The following is a 24,196-nucleotide window of genomic DNA, read 5'->3' on the forward strand; positions in this document are numbered from 1 at the left end:
AGCCTGCTGGCCTTACTGGGTCTATAGGAACATTAGCCTGCTGGCCTTACTGGGTGGATAGGAACATTAGCCTGCTAGCCTTACTGGGTGGATAGGAACATTAGCCTGCTGGCCTTACTGGGTCTATAGGAACATTAGCCTGCTGGCCTTACTGAGACGATAGGAACATTAGCCTGCTGGCCTTACTGGGTGGATAGGAACATTAGCCTGCTGGCCTTACTGAGTGGATAGGAACATTAGCCTGCTGGCCTTACTGGGTGGATAGGAACATTAGCCTGCTAGCCTTACTGGGTGGATAGGAACATTAGCCTGCTAGCCTTACTGGGTGGATAGGAACATTAGCCTGCTAGCCTTACTGGGTGGATAGGAACATTAGCCTGCTGGCCTTACTGGGTCTATAGGAACATTAGCCTGCTAGCCTTACTGGGTGGATAGGAACATTAGCCTGCTAGCCTTACTGGGTGGATAGGAACATTAGCCTGCTGGCCTTACTGGGTGGATAGGAACATTAGCCTGCTGGCCTTACTGGGTCTATAGGAACATTAGCCTGCTGGTCTTACTGGGTGGATAGGAACATTAGCCTGCTAGCCTTACTGAGTGGATAGGAACATTAGCCCAAGCAATTTAGGAGGGATATCACACCTGGCACAAATTATTGTCTAGTTCTGTTTTTCCTACTGAGGGATGCCCTATACCTTCGCCCAGAGGGGAGTAGTTCAAAGTCCAGGGACAGAGGGTGGCTTGGGTCTAAAATGATTTTGTGAGCCTTGCTGAGGGCCCTGACCTTAAAGATCTCATCCAGGCCTGTCCATTTGACTCCAAGTACCTTGGGGAGGGACCTTAAAGATCTCCTCCAGGCCTGTCTGTTGGACTCCCAGTACCTTGGGGAGGGCCCTGACCTTAAAGATCTCATTCAGGCCTGTCTGTTGGACTCCCAGTACCTCGGGGAGGGCACTGACCTTAAAGATCTCATCCAGGCCTGTCTGTTGGACTCCAAGTACCTTGGGGAGGGACCTTAAAGATCTCCTCCAGGCCTGTCTGTTGGACTCCCAGTACCTTGGGGAGGGCCCTGACCTTAAAGATCTCCTCCAGGCCTGTCTGTTGGACTCCCAGTACCTTGGGGAGGGCCCTGACCTTAAAGATCTCCTCCAGGCCTGTCTGTTTGACTCCCAGTACCTTGCAGAGGGTCCTGACCTTAAAGATCTCATCCAGGCCTGTCTGTTTGACTCCCAGTACCTTGCAGAGGGTCCTGACCTTAAAGATCTCATCCAGGCCTGTCTGTTTGACTCCCAGTACCTTGGGGAGGGCCCTGACCTTAAAGATCTCATCCAGGCCTGTCTGTTGGACTCCCAGTACCTTGGGGAGGGCCCTGACCTTAAAGATCTCATCCAGGCCTGTCTGTTGGACTCCCAGTACCTTGGGGAGGGCCCTGACCTTAAGATCTCATCCAGGCCTGTCTGTTGGACTCCAAGTACCTTGGGGAGGGCCCTGACCTTAAAGATCTCATCCCGGCCTGTCTGTTGGACTCCAAGTACCTTGGGGAGGGCCCTGACCTTAAAGATCTCATCCCGGCCTGTCTGTTGGACTCCAAGTACCTTGGGGAGGGACCTTAAAGATCTCATCCAGGCCTGTCTGTTGGACTCCAAGTACCTTGGGGAGGGACCTTAAAGATCTCATCCAGGCCTGTCTGTTTGACTCCAAGTACCTTGGGGAGGGCCCTGACCTTAAAGATCTCATCCAGGCCTGTCTGTTGGACTCCCAGTACCTTGATGAGGGCCCTGACCCTTAAAGATATCATCCAGGCCTGTCTGTTTGACTCCAAGTACCTTGCTTGCTGTGGTGATAATCCTTCTCAGCATATTTCTCTGGCTGACAGTGGCATTGTCAAACCAACAAACAATACATAAAGTTAAAATACTCTCAATGAAAGATTTGTAAAATAGAGTCAATATAGTACAGTCAACATTAAATGATCCCAGCTTTTTGAGAAAGTACAGTCTCTATTGGCTCTTTATGTAGATCAGGTCTGTACATTTACTCCACTGAAGCTTATTGTCCAAGAGGACACACAGATATCTCTATTCCTCTACAATCTCTATATTCTGACCTCTGATAGATGTTGCAGAGGTAGGTGTTGTACACTTCCTGAAGTCTATGCACATCTCTTTGGTCTTGTTGCTATTGAGGACCAAGTGTGATTCCTCACACCACTCTACAAAGTCATCTAGGACCGGGCCATGATGTTCCTCGTCGTCATGCAACAGGCTGATCAAGGCAATGTCATCAGCGAACTTAACAAGGTGTCTGTCAGGATGGGAACTAGTACAACTATTAGTGTAGAAGATGTACAGGAGTGGAGACAAAACACATCCCTGAGCAGAGCCTGTGGTGGAGTGGGGACAAAACACATCCCTGAGAAGAGCCTGTGTTGTTGGAGTGGGGACAAAACACATCCCTGAGGAGAGCCTGTGTTGGAGTGGGGACAAAACACATCCCTGAGGAGAGCCTGTGTTGGAGTGGGGACAAAACACATCCCTGAGGAGAGCCTGTGTTGGTGTTGGAGTGGGGACAAAACACATCCCTGAGGAGAGCCTGTGCTGGTGGTGGAGTGGGGACAAAATACATCCCTGCGGAGAGCCTGTGGTGGAGTGGGGACAAAACACATCCCTGCCGGAGAGCCTGTGGTGGAGTGGGGACAAAACACATCCCTGAGGAGAGCCTGTGTTGGTGGTGGAGTGGGGACAAAACACATCCCTGAGGAGAGCCTGTGCTGGTGGTGGAGTGGGGACAAAATACATCCCTGAGAAGAGCCTGTGTTGTTGGAGTGGGGACAAAACACATCCCTGCGGAGAGCCTGTGGTGGAGTGGGGACAAAACACATCCCTGAGCAGAGCCTGTGTTGGTGGTGGAGTGGAGACAAAACACATCCCTGAGGAGAGCCTGTGTTGGTGGTGGAGTGGAGACAAAACACATCCCTGTGGAGAGCCTGTGTTGGGGGTGCGTATGTCTGACACGTGGGGACCTATTTTGACTAGCTGTGAGCGTTGGCTCAGGAAGTCCAACAGCCACAAAACCAGCACCCCCATTTAAAGAGATACCCTGAAGGCAACAGGGCGGTAGTCATTCAGCACAGAGGGATTAGATGCTTTAGGAATTGGTGTAATTCTTGAGGTTTTCCACGCTACTGGCACGTGTTGCTGGTCGACTGAGGATTGGAAAATGTCTGTAAAAACACCAGCCAATTGTTCAGCACAGTGTTTTAACACGTATTTGGGCCTGTGTGCATTACAGCCACTGAACATCTTTAAAACATCAGACTGTTCAATAAAAACTCTCTCAAACATTTGTAATGATGCTTCCATTTGCTTGTACCTCCGACACAAAGTCGTCTGATTCAAATCTTGAGAAGGAAACATTCAGTTCATTAGCCATGTTCTGGCCTTCATATCCCCCAAGGTCAGCACTGGTTTTTCCCCTGCCTATGTAGGGGGCACTAGCCATGTTCTGGCCCTCATATCCCCCAAGGTCAGCACTGGTTTTCCCCCTGCCTATGTAGGGGGCACTAGCCATGGATTTAATCCCTTGCCAGGTCACCCTTGAGTTTCCTGAGGAGAGCGTCCTCTCCACCCTTTGCTTGTTATGCCTCCTTGTCCACCAGTATCTGTCTTTTGATCTCACGTTGTCCATCTCTTAAAGCCTGTCTATCACGCTCAACATAAACTTCCTTCTTCCTATCAAGTAGTGATATTTTAGATGTTTTGATACCCAAGGCTTATTGTTAGGGAAGATTTTACAGGTTTTAGTTGGCACAACTGACTCAAAACAGAAGTTTACAGTCTGAAACAACATCTGTGAGTTCATCTCAAATACCTCCCACAGTCTAAACATCCCCTGGAGACAGGTGATACTGTTGTCATTCCAGATCTGGACAGTTTTAACTGTGGGTTTTTCCCTCTCCAAGAGCCGATAGTAGGTTTGCCTGAGGTAGACCACGTTGTGGTCTGATGTCCCCCAGGGGAGGTCTGGTGGTGGCAGAGAAATCATTTGGTATTGTCCCGTAGCACAAATCAAGAGTCCTATTTTTCCTAGTGTGACATTTCACATACTGGTGTTAAAATCCCCTAAAATAAATTGGGGTGCGTCGGGGGAGATGGATTCCAGTTTCTGTGACAGATTATAAATAATCTCTGATGCCTTTGTTATATTAGCTAATGTATACTGATGTTAAATTAACAGTATACATTACACTCACAGAAGTTCAAAAAGAATAAAGACATTTCAAAATGGCATATGTCTATATACAGTGTTGTGAAGATGTGCAAATAGTTAAAGTACAAAAGGGAAAATAAATAAACATAAATATGGGTTGTATTTCCAACCCATATTTGTTCTTCACTGGTTGCCCTTTTCTTGTGGCAACAGGTCACTAATCTTGCTGCTGTGATGGAACACTGTGTAACGTGGGTTGTATAAAAGGGACCAAGGCATGGAGTGCTCATACTTTTCTTTAATGAAAACACTTAACCAGAAAACAACAAAACGACAGCCAACAGTTCCGTTAGGTGCACTTGACAAAACGGAAAACAACTACCCACAACAACACGTGAAAAACAGGCTGCCTAAGTATGGCTTCCAATCAGAGACAACGATAGACAGCTGCCTCTGATTGGAAACCATACCTGGCCAAAACGTAGAAAAACGAAAACATAGAATGCCCAACCACCTATCACACCCTGACCTAACTAAACAAGAAAAACACAGCTCTCCTAGGTCAGAGCGTGACACACTGTGGTATTTCACCCAATAGATATGGGAGTTTATCAAAATTGGATTTGTTTTGGAATTCTTTGTGGGTCTGTGTAATCTGAGGGAAATATGTGTCTCTAATATGGTCATACATTTGGCAGGAGGTCAGGAAGTGCAGTTCAGTTTCCACCTCATTTTGTGGGCAGTGTGCACTTAGCCTGTCTTCTCTTGAGAGCCAAGTCTGTCTACGAAAACATGCTCACTGAGTTTATATGTAGTCAAAGTTTTCCTTAATTTTAGGTCACAGTGGTCAGGTATTCTGCCACTGTGTACTCTCTGTTTAGGGCCAAATAGCATTCTAGTTTGCTCTGTTTTTTTGTTAATTCTTTCCAATGTGTCAAATAATTATCTTTTTGTTTTCTCATGATTTGGTTGGGTCTAATTGTGTTGCTGTCCTGGGGCTCTGTGGGGTTTGTTTGTGTTTGTGAACAGAGCCCCAGGACCAGCTTGCTTAGGGGACTCTTCTCCAGGTTCATCTCTCTGTAGGTGATGCCTTTGTTATGGAAGGTTTGGGAATCGCTTCCTTTTAGGTGGTTGTAGAATTTAACGGCTCTTTTCAGGATTTTGATAATTAGTGCTTTACGTTGTACACGGAGGATGTTTTTGCAGATTTCTGCATGTAATTTGGTGTTTGTTCCATTTTGTGAATTCTTGGTTGGTGAGAGGACCACAGCCATCACAACCATAAAGGGCAATGGGTTCTATAACTGATTCAAGTATTTTTAACCAGATCCTAATTGGGATGTCGAATTTATTTTCTGATTGCATAGAATGCCCTTCTTGCCTTGTCTCTCAGATCGTTCACAGCTTTGTGGAAGTTACCTGTGGTGCTGATGTTTAGGCCAAGGTATGTATAGTTTTTTGTGTGCTCTAGGGCAATGGTGTCTAGATGGAATTTGTATTTGTGGTCCTGGCGACTGGAGCTTTTTTGGAACACCATTATTTTTGTCATACTGAGATTTACTGTCAGCCTAGAGCTATTGTCATATAAAACGCACATAGTGAAAATCACGCAACTCAACCATCTGTCATTCAGTCAATTCTTAAGGTAGAGACTTCTTATTCAGGATTCTGTTATGTCTACCCCAAAGACAACGTGTGTTGAGTAAGAACTTCCTGTGACAACCGGAAGTTGTTAAAAACACCCAAGAGCTATTGTCATATGGCCAACCAGCAGATAGTGAAAATCACTCAACTCAACCATCTGTTATTCAGTCAATTCTTATGGTAGAGACTTCATATTCAGGATTCTGTTTATGTCTACCCCAAAGACAACGTGTGTTGAGTAAGAACTTCCTGTGACAACCGGAAGTTGTTAAAAACAGCCTAGAGCTATTGTCATTTAACCTGCACATAGTGAAAATCACGCAACTCAACCATATGTCATTCAGTCAATTCTTACGGTCTGACAGAATCTGTGCAGGAGATCTAGGTGCTGCTGTAGGCCCTCCTTGGTTGGTGACAGAAGCACCAGATCATCAGGAAACAGTAGACATTTGACTTCAGATTCTAGTTGGGTGAGGCCGGGTGCTGCAGACTGTTCTAATGCCCTCGCCAATTTGTTGATATATATGTTGAAGAGGGTGGGGCTCAACCTGCATCCCTGTCTCACCCCACAGCCCAGTGGAAAGAAATGTGGGTGTTCTTTGCCAATTTAAACCCACACTTGTTGTTCGTGTACATGGATTTTATAATGTCATATGTTTTTTCTCCAACACCACTTTCCATAAATATGTATAGCAGACCCTCATGCCAAATTGAGTCAACAGCTTTTGTCACGTCCTGACCAATATTTAGGTATTATTTCTATTATATTTGGTCAGGACGTGGCAGAGGTATATTTGTTTTGTATTATGGGGTTTTGTGTGTGGTGTAGTGGGGTGTATTAGTTTGGTATAGGTTCTAGGTTTGTTTTTCTATGTGTAGTTTTGGGTGCTGGACTCTCAATTGGAGGCAGGTGTTTCTAGTTGCCTCTGATTGGGAGTCCCATAAGTAGGTGTGTGTTTGTTTGGTTTTCGTGGGTAGTTGTTTTTGCACTGCGTGTTGTGTGCCTGCAAAACTGTTCCTGTCGTATATATTGTTTGAATTGTTAAGTGGATGCTCTACTCCTTTATTTTAATTAAAGATGAGTATTCACATACCTGCTGCGCCTTGGTCCATTTCTACAGAAGACAGCCATTACAGCTTTTTTGAAATCAACAAATCATGAGAAGACTTTGCCTTTGTTTTGGTTTGTTTGTTTGTCAATTAGTGTGTGCAGGGTGAATACTTGGTCTGTCGTACAATAATTTGGCAAAAAGACAATTTGACATTTGCTCAGTACATTGTTTTCACTAAGGAAATGTACTAGTCTGCTGTTAATGATAATGCAGAGTATTTTCCCAAGGTTGCTGTTAACGCATATCCCACGGTAGTTATTGGGGTCAAATTGGGGTCAAATTTGTCTCCACTTTTGTGGATTGAGGTGGTCATTCCTTGGTTCCAAATATTGGGGAATATGTCAGAGCTGAGGATGATGTTGAAGAGTTTAAGTATAGCCAATTGGAATTTGTGATCTGTATATTTTATCATTTCATTTGGGATACCATCAACACCACAGGCCTTTTGGGGTTGGAGGGTTTGTACTTTGTCCTGTTGTTCATCTCAATGTAATTGGAGAATCCAGTGGGTTCTGGTCGTCTTTAATAGTTGATTCTAAGATTCGTATTTTATCATGTATCTGTTTTTTGCTGTTTTTTCTTTGTTATAGAGCCAAAAAGATTGGAGAAGTGGTTTCTCCGTTTTGGATAGATAACTCTTTGTTTTGTTGTTTCTTTGGTGTGTTCCAATTTTCCAAATGATGTCGCTCTTCTCTGCGGCTACGAGGGTTACTATAACCAATATACCACCGTTCTGATGGCGACCTGATGCGAGAGCTCACACTTTACGGGAAATGTGCCAGCCCAGTGAAAAAAAAACAAAAAAACAACACTGTTGAAACATGTTATCGCTTGTAGAAGGCAGGTTTTTCTATTTAAACAATTTAATATCAGGAGATGTATGACGGGAAAAGCCTACATGTAGTCTGAAGTGTTTAAATTGTGGGGAGATTGGACATAAGTGGAAGGCATGCACACACAGATCTGAGAGCAGACCTGGGAGGTTTCAGGGGCATCCCCGGCCCTCCACCCTGGGTACAAACTTAACACCAACCATTGCAAGGTCCAAATCAAATCAAATTGTATTAATCACATGCGCAGAATACAACAGGTGTAGACCTTACAGTGAAATGCTTACTTACGAGCCCCTTAGCCGAACAGTGAAGTTTACAAAAAATATGGTTAAAAATAAGAGATAAATGTAACAAGTAATTAAAGAGGAGCAGTAAAAAATAACAATATATACAGGGGGGTGCCTGTACAGAGTCAATGTGGAGGCTATATACAGGGGGGGTGCTGGTACAGAGTCAATGTGCGGGGGCACTGGTTAGTTGAGGTAGTATAGTGACTATGCATAGATGACAACAGAGAGTAGCAGTGGTGTGGAGAGGGGGGGGGGGGGGGCAGTGCCCTTCTTTGGGTGTAGGGACTGATCAGAGCTTGAAGGTACGGGGGTGCCGTTCCCCTCACAGCTCCGTAGGCAAGCACCATGGTCTTGTAGCAGATGCGAGCTTCAACTGGAAGCCAGTGGAGTGTGCGGAGGAGCGGGGTCTTGTAGCATTGGCGCCCTGAACGTAGCGGCGTTATCGACAGATCCGTTGGGAAAAAGTGATGGGCTATTTTCTGCACCCGCCACGGTTAGTGTAATCCTGGAGATAAATGGTCCCAGCCTGCCGTGTACTATTCATCCATGTATACTGGTCTAGCTACATTTTCAGATATTATAAGTTTCACATTTGATCAGAAAGTCATTTTCATTGCAAGCTAAAAAAATATATACATATATTTAACCTTATTTTAAGTTGTCAGCAAGTCAATTAAGAACAAATTCTCAATCACAATGACAGTATATCGGGGAACAGTGGGTTAAACTGCCTTGTTCAGGGGCAAAACAATCGTTTTTTTTTTTACCTTGTCAGCTCGGGGATTTAATCCAGCAACCTTTCGGGTTACTGGCCCAACGCTCTAACCACTAGGCTACCTGCCGCCCCCAAGTTAAAGAATACTGTTACCTAGCTAGCGAACATTAGCTTGCTGGCTCGCCAGCTAACGTTGTGTATATGATCTGTGCAGTAATGTTATTAGAATCAGAAATACATTTGAATTGCTAGGTATAGCCTAATGTTAGCTAGTTAGCTAACACTGAACCTATTTGGTAAGCTTTAGCTACCTGTAGATTCATACTACAGCTATGACAAACAGTTTGTATAGGTGGTAGTATGATTTGGGATTATTCCGGTTCATTGTTTTGCTCGCTAGCTATCTAGCTACATGTCTAAACAAAAGCCTCCACTTCGCCAGATGATTCCATGACCCATCAAGTTAGCCAAGTGCGCCTGGGGGGTGATTATTTCATGAACATGTCTACATGTCTAGACAATAGTGACCCATCCACTTAGCTAGATGTGACTCGGGGGTTATAGCGTTTCCTTCATATGACCCATAAATTTAGACCAGTATGTCTGGGTAAGAATCATCTAATAATTATAACATTTTTATTTCAAAAAATTATCTGGACACTTTCTGTTTTTTGATATTGCAAATCTGCAAGTAACAATTTCACTGTACTGTTTACACTGTACTGTTTACACTGTACTGTATTCTGTGCATGTGACAAACTTTTCCTTTGATATAGTGTGTGTTTAGCAGAGATGGTAATGTGAACAACAACATGACCTGCACCAAAGTCAGATGTTTCCCATGACAATAAAGCCAAGGCAATTGAGACTATAACAGGGGCTTCAAACAACTGTAGACGCTGAGACTATAACAGGGCCTTCAAGAAGCTGTAGACACTGAGACTATAACAGGGCCTTCAAGCTGTTGTAGACACTGAGACTATAACAGGGCCTTCAAACAGCTGTAGACACTGAGACTATAACAGGGCCTTCAAGCTGTTGTAGACAGACACTGAGACTATAACAGGGCCTTCAAGCTGTAGACACTGAGACTATAACAGGGCCTTCAAGCTGTTGTAGACAGACACTGAGACTATAACAGGGCCTTCAAGCAGCTGTAGACACTGAGACTATAACAGGGCCTTCAAACAGCTGTAGACACTGAGACTATAACAGGGCCTTCAAGCTGTTGTAGACAGACACTGAGACTATAACAGGGCCTTCAAGCTGTCGTAGACAGACACTGAGACTATAACAGGGCCTTCAAGCTGTTGTAGACACTGAGACTATAACAGGGCCTTCAAGCAGCTGTAGACACTGAGACTATAACAGGCCTTCAAGCTGTCGTAGACAGACACTGAGACTATAACAGGGGCTTCAAACAGCTGTAGACACTGAGACTATAACAGGGCCTTCAAACAGCTGTAGACACTGAGACTATAACAGGGCCTTCAAGCAGCTGTAGACACTGAGACTATAACAGGGCCTTCAAGCTGTTGTAGACAGACACTGAGACTATAACAGGGCCTTCAAGCTGTCGTAGACAGACACTGAGACTATAACAGGGGCTTCAAACAGCTGTAGACACTGAGACTATAACAGGGCCTTCAAACAGCTGTAGACACTGAGACTATAACAGGGCCTTCAAGCTGTTGTAGACACTGAGACTATAACAGGGCCTTCAAGCAGCTGTAGACACTGAGACTATAACAGGGCCTTCAAGCAGCTGTAGACACTGAGACTATAACAGGGCCTTCAAGCAGCTGTAGACACTGAGACTATAACAGGGCCTTCAAGCTGTCGTAGACAGACACTGAGACTATAACAGGGCCTTCAAGCTGTTGTAGACAGACACTGAGACTATAACAGGGCCTTCAAGCTGTAGACACTGAGACTATAACAGGGCCTTCAAGCAGCTGTAGACACTGAGACTATAACAGGGCCTTCAAGCTGTTGTAGACAGACACTGAGACTATAACAGGGCCTTCAAGCAGCTGTAGACACTGAGACTATAACAGGGCCTTCAAGCTGTCGTAGACAGACACTGAGACTATAACAGGGCCTTCAAGCTGTTGTAGACAGACACTGAGACTATAACAGGGCCTTCAAGCTGTAGACACTGAGACTATAACAGGGCCTTCAAGCAGCTGTAGACACTGAGACTATAACAGGGCCTTCAAGCTGTTGTAGACAGACACTGAGACTATAACAGGGCCTTCAAGCTGCTGTAGACACTGAGACTATAACAGGGCCTTCAAGCAGCTGTAGACACTGAGACTATAACAGGGCCTTCAAGCTGTCGTAGACAGACACTGAGACTATAACAGGGCCTTCAAGCTGTCGTAGACAGACACTGAGACTATAACAGGGCCTTCAAACAGCTGTAGACACTGAGACTATAACAGGGCCTTCAAACAGCTGTAGACACTGAGACTATAACAGGGCCTTCAAGCTGTTGTAGACAGACACTGAGACTATAACAGGGCCTTCAAGCTGTCGTAGACAGACACTGAGACTATAACAGGGCCTTCAAACAGCTGTAGACACTGAGACTATAACAGGGCCTTCAAGCAGCTGTAGACACTGAGACTATAACAGGGCCTTCAAGCTGTTGTAGACACTGAGACTATAACAGGGCCTTCAAGCTGTCGTAGACAGACACTGAGACTATAATAGGGCCTTCAAGCTGTTGTAGACACTGAGACTATAACAGGGCCTTCAAGCTGTTGTAGACAGACACTGAGACTATAACAGGGCCTTCAAGCAGCTGTAAACATTGAGACCCTACAACTGAAGACAGACTGACGAGAGAGGGAGGGCGAGCCAGAGAGGGAGAGAGAAAGAGCGAGAGATACAGGCGGAGAGACAGAGGGAGGGGGACAAAGAAGTATAATAAGAGGGAGAGAGAGTGATACAGACAGGGGGAAGACTGAGTGGAAATGAGGTGGGATTTAGGGGAAGTCAGTGTTGGGGTTAGGTGGGGTCAGGGCTGAGGTCAGGGGAGATTAGCCACGCTCAAGGTCCTAAACGATATCATAACCGCCTTGGATAAAAGACAATACTGTGCAGCCGTATTCATCAACCTGGCCACGGCTTTCGACTCTGTCAATCACCGCGTTCTTATCGGCAGACTCAACAGCCTTGGCTTCTCAAATGACTGCCTCGCCTGGTTCACCAACTACTTCTCTGACGGAGTTCAGTGTGTTAAATCGGAAGGCCTGTTGTCCGGACCTCTTGCAGTCTCTATGGGGGTGCCACAGGGTTCAATTGACTCTTTTCTCTGTATATATCAATGATGTCGCTCTTGCCGCTGGTGATTCTCTGATCCACCTCTACACAGACGACACCATTCTGTATACATCTGGCCCTTCTTTGGACACTGTGCTAACAAACCTCCAAACGAGCTTCAACGCCATACAACACTCCTTCCGTGGCCTCCAACTGCTCCTAAATGCAAGTAAAACTAAGTGCATGCTCTTCAACCGATCGCTGCCCGCACCCGCCCGCCCGTCCGGCATCACTACTCTGGACGGTTCTGACTTAGAATATGTGGACATCTACAAATACCTGGGTGTCTGGTTAGACTGTAAACTCTCCTTCCAGACTCACATTAAGCATCTCCAATCCAAAATTACATCTAGAATCGGCTTCCTATTTCACAACAAAGCCTCCTTCGGTCATGCTGCCAAACATACCCTCGTAAAACTGACTATCCTACCGATCCTCGACTTCAGCGATGTCATTTACAAAATAGTCCCCAACACTCTACTCAGCAAACTGGATGCAGTCTATCACAGTGCCATCCGTTTTGTCACCAAAGCCCCATATACTACCCACCACTGTGACCTGTACGCTCTCGGTGGCTGGCCCTCGCTTCATATTCGTCGCCAGACCCACTGGCTCCAGGTCATCTATACGTCTTTACTAGGTAAAGCCCCGCCCTATCTCAGCTCACTGGTCACCATAACAACACCCACCCGTAGCACGCGCTCCAGCACGTATATCTCTCTGGTCACCCCCAAAGCCAACACTTACTTTGGCCGCCTTTCCTTCCAGTTCTCTGCTGCCAATGACTGGAACGAATTGCAAAAATCACTGAAGCTGGAAACACTTATCTCCCTCTCTAACTTTAAGCATCAGCTGTCAGAGCAGCTTACCGATCACTGTACCTGTACACAGCCCATTTGTAAATAGCCCATCCAGCTACCTCATCCTCATATTATTACTTACCCTCTTGCTCTTTTGCACCCAGTATCTCTACTTGCACATCATCATCTGCACATCTATCACTCCAGTATTAATGCTAAATTGTAATTATTTCGCCTTAATGGCCTATTTATTGCATCTTCTACATTTGCACACACTGTACATAGATTTCTTTATGTTTCTTTTATTTTGTGTTATTGACTGTACGTTTGTTTATGTGTAACTCTGTGTTGTTTTTTTGTCGCACTGCTTTGCTTTATCTTGGCCAGGTCGCAGTTGTAAATGAGAACTTGTCCTCAACTGGCCTACCTGGTTAAATAAAGGTGAAATATATATATATATTTAAGGGTTAGGGGAGGTCAGCGACAGGGTTGGGGTTAGGGGGGGTCAGGGTTGGGGTTAGGGGTTAGTGGGGGTCAGGGTTGGGGTTAGGGGGGGTCAGGGTTGGGGTTAAGGGGGGGGTCAGGGTCAGGCCTGTCACTACTCACTCTGGTGTGTTGATCCAGATGATGTCCAGAGTGATGTCCAGCTGACAGTAGTAGCACACACTCCTTGTCTCTGTAGCTGTAACATGTGCAGCGCTTGTCTCTACGCCGCGCCTCAGCGATGTTCCTGGACCCATTGCTGCTGGCCCCACCTACACCGCTGGCCACACCCACACCGCTGGCCACACCTACACCGCTGGCCACACCCACACTGCTGGCCACACCCACACCGCTGGCCACACCTACACTGCTGGCCCCACCCACTGTGGTTGGCCTGGAGACCGATTTCATCTTGGTGGTCTCCAACTCTCTCCTCTCGACAACATCTCTATTGGGGGCTGAAGAACCTACAAGGACATAGGAGGAGTTAATTATGGGTACAAATAAAACAACATGTTGTATACATTTTCTCTTTGAAATAAAATGTATTTTATATTGTAATGTAAAAGCACTTTGCGACGGTGTTAAAATGTGACCCGTTTCAGGAAACTAGGCGTATGTCACGGGTAACTACTTCACACGAGAGCTGTTTGAATGTAAAAGGGAAGAAAAAACATTTTTTTGGGGGGTAGAATTTCCTTCTCGAACATGTGAACTTTCATGTGCTTTAATAACAAACTTGTTTTGTAAATACGAATTCAATTGTTAAATTAGGAACCTAGTTGGTTAAGTCAACGCTACCCATGATTGGCTGGACATGCCGAGAGATGAGTTTGTATTGGTCTGCCATGTAGCCTACTTCTGTCTATTTGAGCTGCTGAGTTTGTGTAGGTAATCCTGTCTAACCCGTCTTTTAAAAAAAACAAAAACATTATTGCGTAGCTAAACTTAACAAAAGACTCAACTATGCAAGTATCCATTTCAATAGAATATCACTGCAACAACTGATTCAGAGCACTCTGGTCTGACTGTACCAGAGCGTAGAATAACTGATGAATTTACAACTGCTCAACACCTGTTGAATATGGCCGGTGTCAGTAAACGTCGGCAAAAAAAGCATAATTAAATTGTTGCCAGGATCACAGTTACAGTCACCAACGCTCTGGATAACATGAAAACAGCCTAACCAGCTCTGCTAAGGCGAATAAAATGGTCAGAGTTTGGGTGGGGGCTAAAGTTTAAGATGATTCTTATGGCATTGCACACGGTCAAGTGTGAACCAGAGTGACTTGACACAATAACGGGCCAAGCAAGCTGTACAAACAAAATGGAGACGATGCAGGACGTCATATTTAATGAAATGGGTTGCAGTCTGCCGTGAAGTGTTCATCCATGTATACGGGTAAGAGTCTAGCTACAGTTTTCAGATATAATACGTTTCTAATTTTGTCAGAAAGTTGTTTTCATCGCAAGTTAATAATTATACTATCCTATATTAATTTCACATTTACACAAACTTCAAAGTGTTTCCTTTTCAAATGGTACCGAGAATATGCCTATCCTTGCTTCAGGGCCTGAACTACAGGCAGCTAGATGTGGGTATGTCATTTTAGGAGAACATTTTAAAAAAAGGGTCCGATCCTTAAGAGGTTTTAAAGCTTACTGTTAGCTACAGTACCTAGCTAGCTAACGTTACGTTTAGGATCTTTGTGTAGTAATGTTATCTCAGAATTCCATTTCGCATTTCTAGCTACAGTATAGCTTAATGTTAGCTAGCTAACTAGCTAACATTAAACCTATTGGTTAACTTTAGCTAGCTATGACAATCTGTTTGTATTGCTAGTACTCTGTGGATTAGGATTATGATTCGTTGTTTAGCTAGCTAGCATATCTAAACAAACGACTCCACTTCGCCAGATGATTACATGACCCATCAAGTTAGCCAGGTATGTCTGATGGTGATTACGGCTATCTATTGTATAATAACGACAAAATATCTGGAATTTGTCTTTCAGCATCAGTAGAACACACCTGTCTCTCCTCCACCAGTCATACAAGGAGAATGGTTAAATACCTCCCATCATAAAGACCTGTAGAACACACCTGTAGAACACACCTATCTCTCCTCCACCAGTCATACAAGGAGAATGGTCTAATACCTCCCATCATAAAGACCTGTAGAACACACCTGACTCTCCTCCACCTGTAGAACACACCTGACTCTCCTCCACCAGTCATACAAGGAGAATGGTCTAATACCTCCCATCATAAAGACCTGTAGAACACACCTGACTCTCCTCCACCAGTCATACAAGGAGAATGGTCTAATACCTCCCATCATAAAGACCTGTAGAACACACCTGACTCTCCTCCACCAGTCATACAAGGAGAATGGTCTAATACCTCCCATCAGAAAGACCTGTAGAACACACCTGTCTCTCCTCCACCAGTCATACAAGGAGAATGGTCTAATACCTCCCCGACCGTGCCACCGTGCACACCGAGCCACGCCCCTCCCCGCTCGGGAGGCAAGCCCCCACGACCGTGCCACCTGCTCTCCTCCACCAGTCATACAAGGAGAATGGTCTAATACCTCCCATCATAAAGACCTGTAGAACACACCTGTAGAACACACCTGTAGAACACACCTGTAGAACACACCTGTCTCTCCACCAGTCATACAAGGAGAATGGTCTAATGCCTCCCATCAAAATGAGTTGGCCCAAGCAAGAACAGGTTACACCTGAAGCATGAGGACTTGCAGCGAGCGGTGAACTTCATCAACAGCTACGCAGAGGATAATGCAATAGTATTACCAGGACGCCACCCAGGACACAAACACTTTGGTGGAAAGCTGCTGCCGTCCCATGTGACAAAAGCAGCAGTGTGGCATCTCTACAAGGAATCAATGACAACACTTGGTATGTAAAGCAGAAACACGTTTTCATTATTTAATTAACCTCCAACATGATTGGCACTACTTTTATTGATCTCACATTATTTCTGTATTTTCCAGAGGTAGGTGTAGTTGGGTTTATCATTTTAACTTCCAGTTTCCAAGATGATGTTTTCAGTATGCAGTGCTGCTGCTCTGCACATTTGTAGGTAAGTGAAACTTACCTGATAAGGATGAATTAAAAAATGATATTATGTTTTACGTTACATTTTCTTTTCTTTAACTTATCTTAATGTTCTTTTGCTGTTTGCAGATGCACTATCCTTCTGACCCTATGCAGCCAGGTCCATCTACTATCCTTCTGACCCTATACAGCCAGGTCCATCTACTATCCTTCTGACCCTATACAGCCAGGTCCATCTACTATCCTTCTGACCCTATACAGCCAGGTCCATCTACTATCCTTCTGACCCTATACAGCCAGGTCCATCTACTATCCTTCTGACCCTATACAGTCAGGTCCATCTACAGTTGAAGTCGGAAGTTAACATACACTTAGCTTGGAGTCATTAAAACTCGTTTTTCAACCACTCCACACATTTCTTGTTAACAAACTATAGTTTTGGCAAGTCGGTTAGGACGTCTACTTTGTGCATGACACAAGTAATTTTTCCAACAATTGTTTACAGACAAATTGTTTCACTTATAATTGACTGTATCTCAATTCCAGTGGGTCAGAAGTTTACTGTGCCTTTAAACAGCTTGGAAAATTCCAGAAAATGATGTCATAGCTTTAGAAGCTTCTGCTAATTGACATCATTTGAGTCAATTGGAGGTGTACCTGTGGATGTATTTCAAGGCCTACATTCAAACTCAGTGCCTCTTTGCTTGACATCATGGGTAAATCAAAAGAAATCAGCCAAGACCTGAGAAAAAAAAGTGTAGACCTCCACAAGTCTGGTTCATCCTTGGGAGCAATTTCCAAACGCCTGAAGGTACCATATTCATATGTACAAACAATAGTACGCAAGTATAAACACCATGGGACCATGCAGCCGTCACACCGCTCAGGAAGGAGACGCATTCTGTCTCCTAGAGATGAACGTACTTTGGTGCGAAAAGTGCAAATCAATCCCAGAACAACAGCAAAGGACCTTGTGAAGATGCTGGGGGAAACAGGTACAAAAGTATCTATATCCACAGTAAAACAAGTCCTATATCGACATAACCTGAAAGGCCGCTCAGCAAGGAAGAAGCCACTTCCAAAACCACCATAAAAAAGCCAGACTACAGTTTGCAACTGCACATGGGGACAAAGATTGTACTTTTTGGAGAAATGTCCTCTGGTCTGATGAAACAAAAATAGAACTGTTTGGCCATAATGATCATCGTTATGTTTAGAGGAAAAAGGGGGAGGTTTGCAAGCCGAAGAACACCAACCGTGAAGCACGGGGGTGGCAGCATCATGTTGTGGGGCTGCTTGCTGCAGGAGGGACTGGTGCGCTTCACAAAATAGATGGCATCACGAGAAAGGAAAATGATGTGGATATATTGAAGCAACATCGCAAGACATCAGTCAGGAAGTTAAAGCTTGGTCGCAAATGGGTCTTCCAAATGGACAATGACCCCAAGCATACTTCCAACGTTGTGGCAAAATGGCTTAAGGACAAATTTCAAGATATTGGAGTGGCCATCACAATGCCCTGACCTCAATCCTATAGAACATTTGTGGGCAGAACTGAAAAAGCGTGTATGAGCAAGCAGGCCTACAAACCTGACTCAGTTACATCATCTCTGGTTGGAGGAATGGGCCAAAATTCACCCAACTTATTGTGGGAAGCTTGTGGAAGGCTACCCGAAACATTTGACCCAAGTTAACCAATTTAAAGGCAATGCTACGAAATACTAATTGAGTTTATGTAAACTTCTGACCCACTGGGAATGTGATAAAAGAAGTAAAACCACTCCAAGTTTTCCCCCGGCTTCGGACCTCATTAAGCAGCGCTTCAGAGAGTTAACCTGTTATGGCTAGGGGGCAGTATTTTCACGGCTGGATAAAAAACGTACCCGATTTAATCTGTTTACTACTCCTGCCCAGTAACTAGAATATGCATATAATTATTGGCTTTGGATAGAAAACACTCCAAAGTTTCTAAAACTGTTTGAATGGTGTCTGTGAGTATAACAGAACTCAAATGGCAGGTCAAAACCTGAGAGATTCCTTTACAGGAAGTGGCCTGTCTGACCATTTCTTGAACTTCTCTGCCATCTCTATCTTTTACAAAGGATCTCTGCTCTAACGTGACACTTCCTACGTCTTCCATGGGCGCTCAGAGCCCGGGAAAAACCTGAATGTCGTCATCCCAGCCCCAGGCTGAAACACATTATCGCCTTTCTCAAGTGGCCGATCAAGGGACTGTGGGCTTAGGCGCGTGCCCTGGCCGCCCCCGTCTTTGTGATTTTTCCTCTGTTTGCCGAAAAGGAGATTCCCGGTCAGAATATTATCGCTTTTTTACGAGATAAATTGCATACAAATTGATTTTAAACAGCGGTTGACATGCTTCGAAGTACGGTAATGGAATATTTAGAATTTTTTTGTCACGAATTGCGCCATGCGCACGACCCTGATTTACCATTTCGGATAGTGTCTGGGACGCACGAACAAAACGCCCGCTATTCGGATATAACGATGGATTATTTTGGACCAAACCAACATTTGTTATTGAAGTAGCAGTCCTGGGAGTGCATTCTGACGAAGACAACAAAAGGTAATCAAACTTTTATAATAGTAAATCTGATATTGGTGAGTGCTAAACTTGCCGGGTGTCTAAATAGCTAGCCCGTGATGGCTGGGCTATGTACTTAGAATATTGCAAAATGTGCTTTCACCAAAAAGCTATTTTAAAATCGGACATATCGAGTGCATAGAGGAGTTCTGTATCTATAATTCTTAAAATAATTGTTATGCTTTTTGTGAACGTTTATCGTGAGTAATTTAGTAAATTGTTAGCAAATTCCCCGGAAGTTTGCTAGTTCTGAACGTCACATGCTAATGTAAAAAGCAGTTTTTTTATATAAATATGAACTTGATTGAACAAAACATGCATGTATTGTATAACATAATGTCCTAGGTGTGTCATCTGATGAAGATCATCAAAGGTTAGTGCTGCATTTAGCTGTCTTCTGGGTTTTTGTGACATTATATGCTAGCTTGAAAAATTGGTGTCTGATTATTTCTGGCTTGGTACTCTGCTGACATAATCTAATGTTTTGCTTTCGCTGTAAAGCCTTTTTGAAATTGGACAGTGTGGTTAGATAAAGGAGAGTCTTGTCTTTTAAAATGCTGTGAAATAGTCATATGTTTGAAAAATTGAAGTTTTTGTATTTTTGAGGAATTTGTCATTCGCGCCACGCCTATCATTGGATATTGGAGCAGGTGTTCCGCTAGCGGAACGTCTAGATGTAACAGGTTAACACTGTGTCTGAGATTGCTGGTGTTGTGAAGGACAGCACTGTGACAGGGGTCAACATCCCACAGCCAGTTGGACTGGAGGATGGTACGGTGCTGGTGGAAAGCTATGGCTGGCAACAACACCTGACTCCATACTTCAGGCCGCTGCCACAGATCAAGCAGTACCAGCACTTCAGGTAAACATCATGTTCATTACATTGTATGAGGTCATTCTTCTAATCTAAACTTTTTGGAGGCGAATTGATGTTGGTTATTTCCTGTTTCACAGTTTCGGTGCTCTGGAGCCTGGTGTTGTTGTCTCCAAGGAGCGTTTGGACTCAGTCGGGACCAGGTTTCAGCTGCTGCGCAACACTGACATCCTTCCTCCTATAGATGGTCTGCCTGTACAAGCACCACCTGGACTGGACACAGCTAGACAAACTTATGTTCTTGAGAAGATCAGGGAGTTTTGCGACTAAGAGGTTATGGACATCACATGCCCTGCACCAAAGCCAAGGGCATGACAGAAACAGTCTCTCAGAATATAGATTCCCTTGTTCATGCGTGGTTTGGACGCACCAGTTATCAGCACTATCTGTAGTACCTGTATTCACATTACTCCTAACACACACGCCATACGTTGCTGCTATATAAAAAATGACCCTGCTGCTCAGCCACTTTACCCTTGATTGTATATACATATAACTACCTCGTCTATCACTGATATTGTTTTTGATACTGTTCTTGTACATACTGTATATTTTTTTATTTATATTGACTATATTTCTGATATTGCTACTATGCATGTAACCATTTGGCTGTACCGTTTACACCTTCTGTAGAGATCCATCCACTTAGCTAAAGTGTTTCTCTCACACGACCCATCAATTTAGACAAGTGTGTCTGGGTTAGTGTCATCTAATATTTAGAACATATTTTTATCCGGACACTTTGTTTACCAGGAATTGTTCCTTATTGTAGGCTACTACCACTTCTAGTCTTCATCTTTACTACACTACTCACTCTGTTTAGCACATGGCCTCACATGTGAATCCTTAAAGAGATGGGTGGGGCTAAGGTTTAAGAGGGTGTAGACAAAGAAGAGCTCTCCAGTAGGTGTACCAATAAATTCAAAGGCCATTTTCTCAAAAGTCATTTATCCTCAAATGCAGTGTATTATATACCATTTGGTAGCGCTGTGTCTCTACTTTAATCCAATGTAAAAAACACAATAAAAAATGTTGCTACATAAATTCAAATTGAGGCGGTCGGTCACAAATGGCACCCTATTCCCTACATAATGTACTGTGTTTGACCAGGGCCCCTAGGGAATAATGTGCTATTTGGGATGCAGCCTGCCTGTCCATCTGGAGTAGGAAATGTCAGTGGGGTGATTGATTGGAGATGGAGCTGATGGACTGCAGCCCGCCCGTCCATCTGGACCAGGAAATGTCAGTGGGGTGATTGATTGGAGATGGGGCTGATGGACTGCAGCCCGCCCGTCCATCTGGACCAGGAAATGTCAGTGGGGTGATTGATTGGAGATGGGGCTGATGGACTGCAGCCCGCCCGTCCATCTGGACCAGGAAATGTCAGTGGGGTGATTGATTGGAGATGGGGCTGATGGACTTCATGCTTGTATAAAGAAAGACAGCTTTTCACTGCATTGAGAAATCAAATTCCTTCAGTCAGGAGCTGGACAGAGACGGAAACAGACAAGACTGATTTCAGCCGATCGGTCACAAATACTTCACAAGAACTTATCAACTCACAGTTGACTGAGGAGTTGACCCCTGCTTTGGCAGGGTAGAGATTGACGAACTGGCTTGTTAACTAGCAGCTAACCAGCTAATTAGCTACAAGCTATTTAGTCATTGTTAGCCACTGCTAGCGGCCTTTACCTTCTGCATAGATACCAGCCCTTTTTTTTGCCTGGATAATACTCGCCAGCCTACCAGTATCGGACAGTCTCTCCACTACAACGCCGGATTCCTACCATAATCCCAGGACCATTACTCCTGATCTTCACAGCTAGCTAGCACCCACCGAGTTACCCAGTACCGAAGCTATCCCTGAGGCCCACCTCCCGGCCTACTCAGTTGTTCACCCGGACTCCACCTAAACACGGCTAGAACCCACTACTCCACCGGATCCCCGTAAACTCTGGACCTTGGCACCGGATCGCCGCTGCTACCGAGTAGCTATAGTGGCTAATGCCCCTGCCCCGAAGCTAGCACCAGTGATCTGTGAGCCAGGCGCATCTCCCGGCTAGCAAACTAAATTACTACAACTACAATTACCTCTTTCGCCATCTGGCTTGGATCCTTTGTCGACACGGCGCCCCGCCGCACCACCACGACTGGTCTGCCGACGAATACTCCATCTGCTGTGCCTCCAACCGGCCTCCGTCGGACGTTGGAGCAGACGCTTCTACTAGCCCCGGGCTACTAACTTTAAACGCCGTGTCGCACGCGTGCTAGCGTAGAAGCGACTACTCCGCGGCTTCCCTGTTCCATCTATTGCTGTTCACTGGACCCTATGATCACTTGACTACATAGCTGATGTCCGCTGGACTGTCCATTAATCACGCCATTCTGTTTATTTTCTGTTTATCTGTCGGCCCCAGCCGCGAACTCAGGCCCTGTGTAGTTAATCGACCCTCTCTGTCCAGTCATCACCATTTTACCTGTTGTTGTTGTCTTAGCCGATTAGCTGTTGTTGTCTTACCCGTTGTTGTCTTAGCTAGCTCTCTCAATAAACACCTGTGATTGCTTTATGCCTCGCTTTATGTCTCTCTCTAATGTCAATATGCCTTGTATACTGTTGTTTAGGATAGTTATCATTGTTTTAGCTTACTGCGGAGCCTCTAGTCCCACTGTAAATGCCTTAGATACCTCCTTTGTCCTACCTCCCATACATGTGGTGATCTCACCCATTATAACCAGCATGTCCAGAGATGCAACCTCTCTTATCATCACTCAGTGCCTGGGCTTACCTCCACTGTACCCGCACCCCACCATACCCCTGTCTGCATATTATGCCCTGAATCTATTCTACCACGCCCAGAAATCTGCTCCTTTTATTCTCTGTCCCCAACGCACTAGACGACCAGTTCTTGATAGCCTTTAGCCGTACCCTCATCCTACTCCTCCTCTGTTCCTCGGGGGATGTAGAGGTTAACCCAGGCCCTGCGTGTCCCCAGGCACCCTCATCTGTTGACTTCTGTGATCGAAAAAGCCTTGGTTTCATGCATGTCAACATCAGAAGCCTACTCCCTAAGTTTGTTTTACTAACTGCTTTAGCACACTCCGCCAACCCTGATGTCCTTGCAGTGTCTGAATGCCCAAACAGTTCGAGCTTCTAATTAAAAAAATTAATCTCTCCAGAAATAAGTCTCTCACTGTTGCCGCCTGCTATCGACCCCCCTCCGCTCCCAGCTGTGACCTGGACACCATTTGTGAATTGATCGCCCCCCATCTAGCCTCAGAGTTTGTTCTGTTAAGTGACCTAACCTGGGATATGCTTAACACCCCAGCAGTCCTATAATCTAAGCTAGATGCCCTCAATCTCACACAAATCATCAAGGAACCCATCAGGTACAACCCTAAATCCGTAAACATGGGCACCCTCATAGACATTATCCTGACCAACTTGCCATCCAAATACACCTCCACTGTTTTCAATCAGGATCTCAGCGATCACTGCCCTCATTGCCTGTATCCGCTATGGGTCTGCAGTCAAATGACCACCCCTCCATATAGAGGGGTTTTTGTTCTTTATTTTGGTTAGGCCAGGGTGTTACATTGGGTGGGCGTTCTATGTTAATTTTTCTATGTTTTTGTATTTCTTTGTTTTGGGCCGTGTGTGGCTCCCAATTAGGCACAGCTGTAGTTCGTTGTTGCTGATTGGGAGTCACACATAAGTAGACCGTTTTCCTTTGGGTTTTTGTGGGTGATTGTCTTCTGCTAGTGTGTTTTCCTGACAGGACTGTTTTGCTGTCGTCTTTGGTTTATTTTTGTCAAGTGTTCTCTTTTTTCAATTAAAATTCTAATGATGAACACATCCTCCGCTTCACCTTGGTCTAATTCTGACGACGGCCGTTACAGATATTGACCTCATCCCGTCAGTCGAGGATGCCTGGTCATTCTTTAAAAGTAATTTCCTCACCATCTTAGATAAGCATGCCCCGTTCAAAAAAATGCAGAACTAAGAACAGATATAGCCCTTGGTTCACTCCAGACCTGACTGCCCTCGACCAGCACAAAAACATCCTGTGGCGGACTGCAATAGCATCAAAAGGTCCCCGCAATATGCAAATGTTCAGGGAAGTCAGGAACCAATATACGCAGTCAGTCAGGAAAGCAAAGGCTTGCTTTTTCAAACAGAAATTTGCATCCTGTAACTCTAACTCCAAAAGGTTCTGGGACACTGTAAAG

This window comes from Salmo salar, chromosome 22, assembly GCF_965601325.2.
Source record: "Salmo salar chromosome 22, fSalSal1, whole genome shotgun sequence".
In the NCBI taxonomy this organism is placed as follows: Eukaryota; Metazoa; Chordata; class Actinopteri; order Salmoniformes; family Salmonidae; genus Salmo; species Salmo salar.